Source organism: Henckelia pumila, chromosome 3 (genome assembly GCF_033568475.1).
Source record: "Henckelia pumila isolate YLH828 chromosome 3, ASM3356847v2, whole genome shotgun sequence".
NCBI lineage: Eukaryota > Viridiplantae > Streptophyta > Magnoliopsida > Lamiales > Gesneriaceae > Henckelia > Henckelia pumila.
The window spans coordinates 83707576-83716433 of record NC_133122.1 but is presented as its reverse complement, the minus strand read 5'-3'; positions in this window follow the sequence as shown (position 1 = coordinate 83716433).

The following is an 8858-nucleotide window of genomic DNA, read 5'->3' as shown; positions in this document are numbered from 1 at the left end:
GAGCTCCGTTATGCCGTAAGTTTTCCTTCGATCCAATATACTTTGATTTTAGGATGTTTTCAGAATTTGTTTGAATTTGGATATTTCGTACATGAGCTAGCATGTATCATTTTTTCACAGTCGGTTTTGAAAAAAAAGCGTCGTTCGGATTTGTTATGATTTTTGGAGAGTAATTCGAAAATGGGGTTTACGTATTTGTTGGATTTTGAGTTGTTTTGGACAAAGTATGGATGTTAAGAGTTGCATTGGATTGACATTTTGTTGTATGTGGTTTTCGGTTAGTCGATTTATAGCCATTATGCCGCCGGTTTGAAATTTTCAGTTTTTAGGGAGTTTGATTGAGTTTTGGAGTTAATTTAATTTTGGATGGATTAATATTGGACTGTTGATATCTCCGTATAGATTTGACTGAAGATCGTGGAGTTCAGAATTGGCAGGATTCGAATCTTCAAAATATTGTTAGAGGTTTGGTATTGAGTTACCTTCTTCGTCGAATTTTGTTTGGAATAGTATTTTGATTCGGAAATTCTTATTGTTTTAGCTTGATCGAGATTGGAAGCTAAGTTGAATCAAAGAAGATGTATAAGATGACTTAGACTGGAATGGAACGAGTGACTCGAACTTGACTTGATTCGAGTGTTTCGGAAAAATCACATACTTGCATGTTAATTGATTTACTTGAATGAGTTATGATTTGCATTGCATTCATATTGAGCCTGAATTCTTGACTTGAAAGGGGATAGACGGCCCCGGATAATTAGACGTTCTGGGGATTATAGTCGAGTGACATTGGTGTACAGACTTCCACCAATTGTCTATAAACTCTCTGTAGATGCCCTAGAGTCTAGAGGATTGAAATATGCACCTTCCACCTCGAACGGGAGAGTCGGTGAGTTTCATGATATTTTGTCCTCGGGATCCCAAATAGAGCAGATAACCGGAGTACCTTTTGATTATCCAGAATTGATAATCCCGGATTTTTAAAGTCATGCATATCATTTTAATTCCACATTTGAATGGTTTTCTTATGTATATCTTGAGTTGATATATTACGTGGAAGTTGATGCATATCATGTTGTGATCTGTTTATGTGATATTTCATGTTTGTTGCTTATACTGGGAATGTTATTCTCACCGGAGTATCCGGTTGTTGTCTTGCTTTGTATGTGTGCTTGGCAACAGGTGGGGCAGGACAGAGTCAGAGATCGCATGGATAGATGGGATGTGATGATAGAAGTGAGGGCTTGGTTTAGAAGTCGAACTTGTATTCGAACTCATTATACTTGTTGTATTTTGAATCGTGAAACTTAGAATAGATGCATGTTCTACTAGTTCGATGATTGTTCAACCTTAGAACTATCATGTGTTGGTTTATGCATGTTTTATATTGAGTTTTGAGTAATCAGGGTTGGAATAAGATCTTTTATGCCTTGTTTTTCTGGTTCTGCAGCAGGGCACGGACCCTGTACATGCCTCCGTGCATGGGTCCGGGTGTCCTCTGTCTCGCGAACAGGTCTTTTGGCCGATTTTCATAGGCACGGTCCTTAGCACGGAGGTATGCATGGGGCCCGTGCAGGGGTCCATGCATGAGTCCGTGTAAGGGTCCGTGTAATGCCCCAAATTTATCTTAATTGAGTTTATTTGAGATAACCGAAGATTTTATTATTCGAGGGCCGTTTTGATATTTGTTAGGGACCATTTTGCAATTTTTTGATTTTCAGGGACTAAACGCAAAATTGGATTTGTTATATTGATTGGTCTTGGAATTTGATTGAATTAGTCACATTTATTTCCTCTTCATCCCCTCCATCGGTTCCTCTCCATTGAAGACGCCCCAACTCACTTTCAAGCTTTGTGATTTCAATTTCCGTTCGATCCCTTCGTTGGAATTTAATTCTGAAGGCAGTTTAGCGATCACGGCATCGAAGGATTCATTCTATCGTAAGTTTTTCTTCGATCGGATATATTTTATTTTTCGGATGTAGTTTGAATTTGATTCTTTCCGGATATGATGTTCTTGAGATAGTTCTTATCGTTTATTCTCAAACGGAATTGAAATAGAGCGTCGTTCGGAATTGTTATGATTTTTCTTATGGAATTCGAAATTTGAGTTTTGAGATTTGATGGGTTTGAATCTCTATTGATGATTTGGTATTGATTTAAGTTGGTACTGATATTATACTAATGTCTGTATTTCCGGTTTATCAGAATACAGCCGTTATGCCGTTGGTTTGAGATTTCCGGATTTTAGGAGTTGGAACTAAGTCATTGAATGGATTTAAATTGGATTAATTGATATTGAATGTTCTTATGTATTCGTACAGATTTGACTGGAGATTTTGGAGTTCAGAGTTCGTAGTATTCGAATCGTCGAAGAGTGTATTGAGGTTAGGTATTGAGTTACCTTCTTCGTCGATTATTGTTTGGAATGGAATTTTGATTTGGAATTCTTATTTGTTGTAGCTTGATCCAGATTGGAAGCTACTTCGAACCAAAGAAGAGGTATAAGATGACTTTGGAATGGAATAGGATGATTAACTCGAATCCGGATTGATTCGAGTGTCCTAGAAGAAATCACTTACTTGCATGTTTATATGCTTATTTGAACTTGATTGAATTGATATTTGAATGCATGAGATTTCATATGCATTCATATTGAGCCGATTGATTATTCATTTTGAATTAGACGATCTGGAGATTGTAGTTGAGTGGCCTTGGTGGGCAATTTACTACGAGCATCGATTAACTCACTATAATGCTCTAGAGTCCAGAGGACTAAAATATACCTCGTCCACCTCGAAAGGAGAGTTCGGTGTGATTGTTGGATATTTTAACCTCGAGATCCCAAACCGAAGAAAGAAAGAAAGAAGAATTCCTTTTGATTATCTGAGTCTGATAATCCAGAAGTTTTAAAGTCATGCATATCATTTTATTCCTCAGTGAAATGAATTACTTGAAGATTATGTGGAATTTGATTATATATCTTGTTTTGATATATTATGTGATATTGTATGCTAGTCTCTTTTATTGGGAATTGTATTCTCACCGGATTATCCGGTTGTTGTCTTGTATTTCTTTGTGTTCTTGGCAACTGGTGGGGCAGGACCGAGCCCAAGGCAGCATGGCTAGGGGTCGAGTTGATTAGAAGTGAGACTTGGTGTTTTGGGAGTCGAATTTGTAATCGAACCTAGATTGTATTCAAACTCTAGTTGTTGTATTGTTTTGAATAAGAGAGATTGAAGCATGTTCTACTAGTTGAAGATTGTATAACTTTAGAACTACTTTGTAATGGATTATGCATGTGTTTTAACATTTTTGAGTTGCATTGTAATGCATGATTTTGTTTTGGAAGAGTTGGAGTCGAGCCTCCTGGTTTTCTGCTGTTTCCTTGTTCTGCAGCAGGGGGCGTTCGGTCTGCACTTTTTAGCAGACCGAGCGCACACCCCATCGAGAAAAACAACAGGTTGTTGTTTAGGAGGCGCTCGGTCTGCACTTTTTAGCAGACCGAGCGCAACCCCCCCTTTTTTTTTTTTAAAAAAATAATAATTCTATTTTCTTTTGGTCTTGGATCTTGCATGCTTTAGTGTAGTTTAATCCAAGATTAGTTGTTTAGCACCGATGTCTCACATTAAGTGGCATCAAAGAGATAAGTTCTTGGACTGAATTTAGAAGCGAGCGGGTAAGATCGAGTCCGCATGAGTTGAATTCTCGCATGTGTTTGAGTTATTTAATTGATTTATTGAATACCATGTGAGCATGCTTTATTAATTGAGAATTATTTGAATTACATGATTATGTGATTTAAATTATAAAGAATGAATTACTTGAGATATGAACTGTAAATTTTATGCTTGTTCTCAAATACTCTTGAGGGCGATTGAGTTTTTCGATCAAGGATTGATGGATTTCGTATACTTGGGATTAAGATTTTGAGATTTTGTGTCCTAACTCTCTTGAGCATGAGATATATGTTCTTGTTGTATATTGAACAGGAATCGAACTGCATAGAATCCGGACTGGATAGAGTGATACTGCGACTGATCAGATTGATATCTATCTGTCATCGATGAAAGTATTATTGATGAGATCTCAGTCGTTTTGACCGCCGACTTGGAATAGTACTGAGAATACCGCGGGATGTGAAAGCTGGTTATTAGAAATCGATCAGATAATTAACTCTCTAGAATACAGGTATGACCGTAGAACTCGATTTGTTGTATTCAACTTCAAGGCTTTGCGAGAAGTTGGTGGTTCTCGAAGAAGAAAGAATTAGATAATAAAGATATGACTATCTATTGGAGTTTGTTTAATCATTATATGAATCAACCTCCGATGCAACAGCCTTTAGTCTTTGCTCTTTTTGAGGATCAGCAGATTCGGACTGCACCTAGAGATGATAGTATAGGTAATTGTTCAAATTTTGGTTTTCTGCTTTTATGACTGATAGATTTGGGTGAGTCCCCTTATTCTCTTTTGAGGAATCTAGATGATGAATTCCCTAATTGTTGAGATTTTGAGTTACCGTAGTTACAACTCTTGAATTTATGGGAATAAGATTGAATTGGGCAATATGGTACTTAGGTTATCGGATTTTGATTTTTGTATCCGTTGAGCTGCTTTAACCTAGTACAGTTCAACCGAGGATTATTTTCAAAAAGTTGCCAAATTCAGATCTAAATCATTAGACGAGTGGAAATCCTCTGGTAAGAATTTTTGATGTAAGGATTCTTTGATATTATTATGTAGAGGAACCGTTTATTACATAATTGTGAAAGAGTGGGTGCCCGGTGAGCCAACTTGTGGCTAAGGGCTTTGATGACTCTTTGTATAAACAATCTTTTGTTTAATATAATTTACACTTTTATTAATGGCAATGACTTTATCTTTCTTCATATTGTGATATTGTGATATACTATTGTTGTTTTGATAAAGACCTTGAATATACTATAGTGTATGTAAGATGTGGTAGAACATGGGGATGTCTATCATGAAACACATATTATAGTCACTGTATATTCTAAACTGTTCCTAGTCGATTGAGCCGTCCGAAAATAAGGATAAGGATCGCTCGAGTTTGAGACTAGCATTTGCGATGCAGAGTACCACGTTTCATTGGTAGGGAACATAGAGATGTTCGAAGCATGCAAATGGATATTCATACGATGAATGATCGAACTACCCTATCCGGACTTTCCAAGTGGTTATCACTTATCGAGTGGATAAAGTCCGCGGTTTTGGTTGTACACCATTAGTCCTTACTACTTGAAACATCATTGAGACTCTATATGCTAGTACTGTGCTTTGACTCGTTTACCGACTCTATTGGGGTCATCAGGTGTCGGGATTGGGTACAGTTACAACACATATAGGAGTCGATGCTTTGTTGTCAAGGATTCACCACATACTTGCGAGTGTGGATATCCTATGCAATCTGAGGAGATATTAGTGTGACTAATCTCTGGCCAGAGTACATGATGTGTTTTAAGAAATGGTTTCTTAGTAGCACATGCGATGTCACTATTTGATCTTCAAGATGTATTGCATAGTTATCGAATCTCGAACGACTCTCGATTTACCAATGGTTGTTGATTCGATCGGGATATATGAATGAAGGGACCGTACTGTACGCTAACCAAAATCTATTGGTTCTTGCAGGCACTATCAGTGATACCTAGGGAATCATGGGGCAATGTTGCTAGGCGCTCTTACCATGATTCGATGGGCAAGTTGGAAATTGTTGTTCCGAGTCACAAGGAGTTGTGAGCCCACGGCTAGCTGTATCCCTGAACCATTGAGGGTCACACAGAGTAATGGATTTTTAATCCCCGTTGAGATAGTTAAATTTAAAGAGTTAAATTTAATGAACAAAGAAGTTGGACTTCTTATTTAAGAGTAGAGGAGTAAGATTTCCTAAAATGACATAGTGACAGGCATTTTTGGAAATCACTGAATTCGGATTCAGAAAAATTTATCTTGACTTTAAAAGGTGCAGAAATGGTTTCTGTGCACATTGGTGAAATCGGTTTATCAATCGGAGTCATGATGAATTTTATATTAATTTCTGAACATGCGGGCTTTGTTTGTCGGGCTTGAACTTATGACTAATGGGCCCTAAGCTGTTAGCGGCCTACATTATAAATAAGTTATTGCAGTACAGAAATTAGACACAACAGGTCACAAATTTTCGAAAAACCTAGTATTTTTCTCTAACAGTGGCCGCCCCCCTCCCCTCTACTCAGGAAAATCCAGCCTGTGAATTTTGAATTACAGTCTGGTTTAACGGATCAAATTCGTTAATTCTCTTCGTAGAAACTTCTGATAGATTTTCTAGTGCAATCTATCAGAGGGATTTAATCTCTGTTCATGGACCTGATTGAAGAACAGTTCGTCCATCAGTTCCAGGGATATACAACAAGAGCAGAGCAATCTGTTGGTGTCCATAATCTCGATTCGAGATTGGAGGTAAAAATTTATAATTGTTATTTAATTTTTACACACACAATTTAATCGTTAAGTTTTGATACCAATTATGAAATCGTTCCATATAAAATTTTAAACTTCCGCTGCACCGGGTATCAATTCTGATTGATCTAATCGTCGTTCTCCAACAAATTGTGCGGAGGAATTCTCAATGCTGCAGTCGATGTCCTGAATTGTAACCCAAAATGGTTGATTACCAGTGGATATAGAGTGGATCGAAGTTGATTTGGATGAGATTCTTAAATTATCTCTGATTTTCAGATCGAGAGAGCTTTGACTGGATATCAGGACATCACAGTTGAGAATTGATAGGAAGTGTTCCTTAGACCGCACTCTTGTAGAGGTACGACCACATTGGATTTGTAATGTTGTTTGAATTGACAGACGCTCCTACCACATCTAGGAATTTTGGAAGCCGAATCTCCCAGAAATGTTAGATGAATTAGTGAGTATTCATATCGGTGGAATTCATATCCGTCTGAAGAGTCGTACTAATCTTCAGATTCGTTGAGAGTTGTTTACAGATTTGCGTGCCGAGCAGTTACGCTATTCTATCGATGTCTGATTCTGATGGGATTGAATTGTCTTCCTCAATCATTTTATCTAGAAATTTAATTACTGCTAATCACCTCGAGGCTGAAGCCATTATGAATTGAACTATATCGACGTCCTTATCTGATATTGGAAGGTTATGACCACTATCCCTGATTCTTCAAGGGATTCTTATCGTGGATAAAGCCGATTACTTCGCAGATTATGTTATTCTGTTTGGACTTCATCTTATGAGACCAGTTCTTATTGATTGCAGAAGATATTGATCAGCGCTTTAGGACTTTTTATTTCTTTTTGGACTGATGACCTTCAGTGCCTGGAACTTCTTCTTATTGAGATTGTAGTATGTTATTGATCATAAGGATCATTATTAGCTTGAGCTTCGAGACTGCTGAAGACACTCGAGACTCAACGTCTGAATCTAGACTTTGAGCTCGCAGCGATCTTATTGATTAAAAGATCTGGTATCTATTTTCTTATGCAGAGATTTCCGTAATCTTACTGATCTTGAAAGGTGTAGTGCTGGTTTCGCCGTACAGACTGGGTATGAGAAAGAGAAGATGATTAGAGACACTGAGGAATTTTGATTGGGAATCTGATTCTATCCGGAGAGATCGAATGCAGTAGATGATGCTCTGAGCCGAAAGATTTGTTTTATTTTATCTACTATCGGCTTTCTCCTTGATTGATGAATACAACACTTCCGGTTTAGAATTCAAAGCAGATAGGAGTTCCATCAGCATTTAGCTTTTGAGCCGAATCAGAATTGTTTGAGAAGATCAAGATCGTTCACAGATTTGATTTGACTTTCAGAAATAGATGAATAAAAGTCAGAACTAAACCAGCCTAAAATTCAGGTCAATATTGATGCTCTATTTTGAGATTGAGAATATTATTGTGCTAGATGTCTCTGATTTAGAGACAACATATCTTGAGATTGGTACATTGTAGTGTTTTCAATATTCTTTCAGATGATCAAAAGATTTTCGATGATCAGAGTCAGTTCTGTTAGAAGCAGTTAAAGAACGTGTTGAGTTATGAATTACGATATTGTGTATTGTCTACAATTGAAAGCAAAGAAACTACGACCCGATGGCCTGTATTACCGTTTATTCTGGTTCTGGTTGTGTTAGAAATAGTGTTTTGATTGTTTTGTCATGAAGCTACTGATCAGTATATGTTTGAGGTACAATCTGTTATGATTGACCGATTTATGATCTTCTATTGTATTCCCTACAGAATGATTCTCAGTCATGATCAGATGTTAGATATTCTGGCATAACTTTTGTTAGATTGTTTGATTGCAGAATTTTAGTCATTTCAGATAGAGATCTGTGTTATACCCTTTCTTCTGGTATAGTCTTTGAAGAGACTTTTGATATTTGATTACAGTTTGATATCCTTAGAACGACAGACAGTACGAGCAGACGTATTGGATTTAGAGGCCTTGCTGAGATGTAGGGCTGGGCTAACCCAATATCTGAATAGCTTGATTGGACTAGATGAGGGTGAGCGGTCCATGCCATCTCTTAAGCTAATTATTACCAGACTTGGTAATTCATGGTACCTGTCCTAAAGGTCCATGGTTCGAATTAGGGAAGATGTGTAACTCTCGGACTCCGGGAGGAGAAGATCTGGAGTATGATGCTTGATCCTTGCACTAGTTGACGAGTGTCGCTTACTTCTATGAAGTTTTGTGCAACAACAACTATCAAATTATTATATTGATGGCATCTTTCGATAAGTTGTGCGAGCAGAATCGAAAATCTCATTGAATTGAGAAGATGAATTATCTGAGTCACCTGAATTGAGACCAGATTTGATTC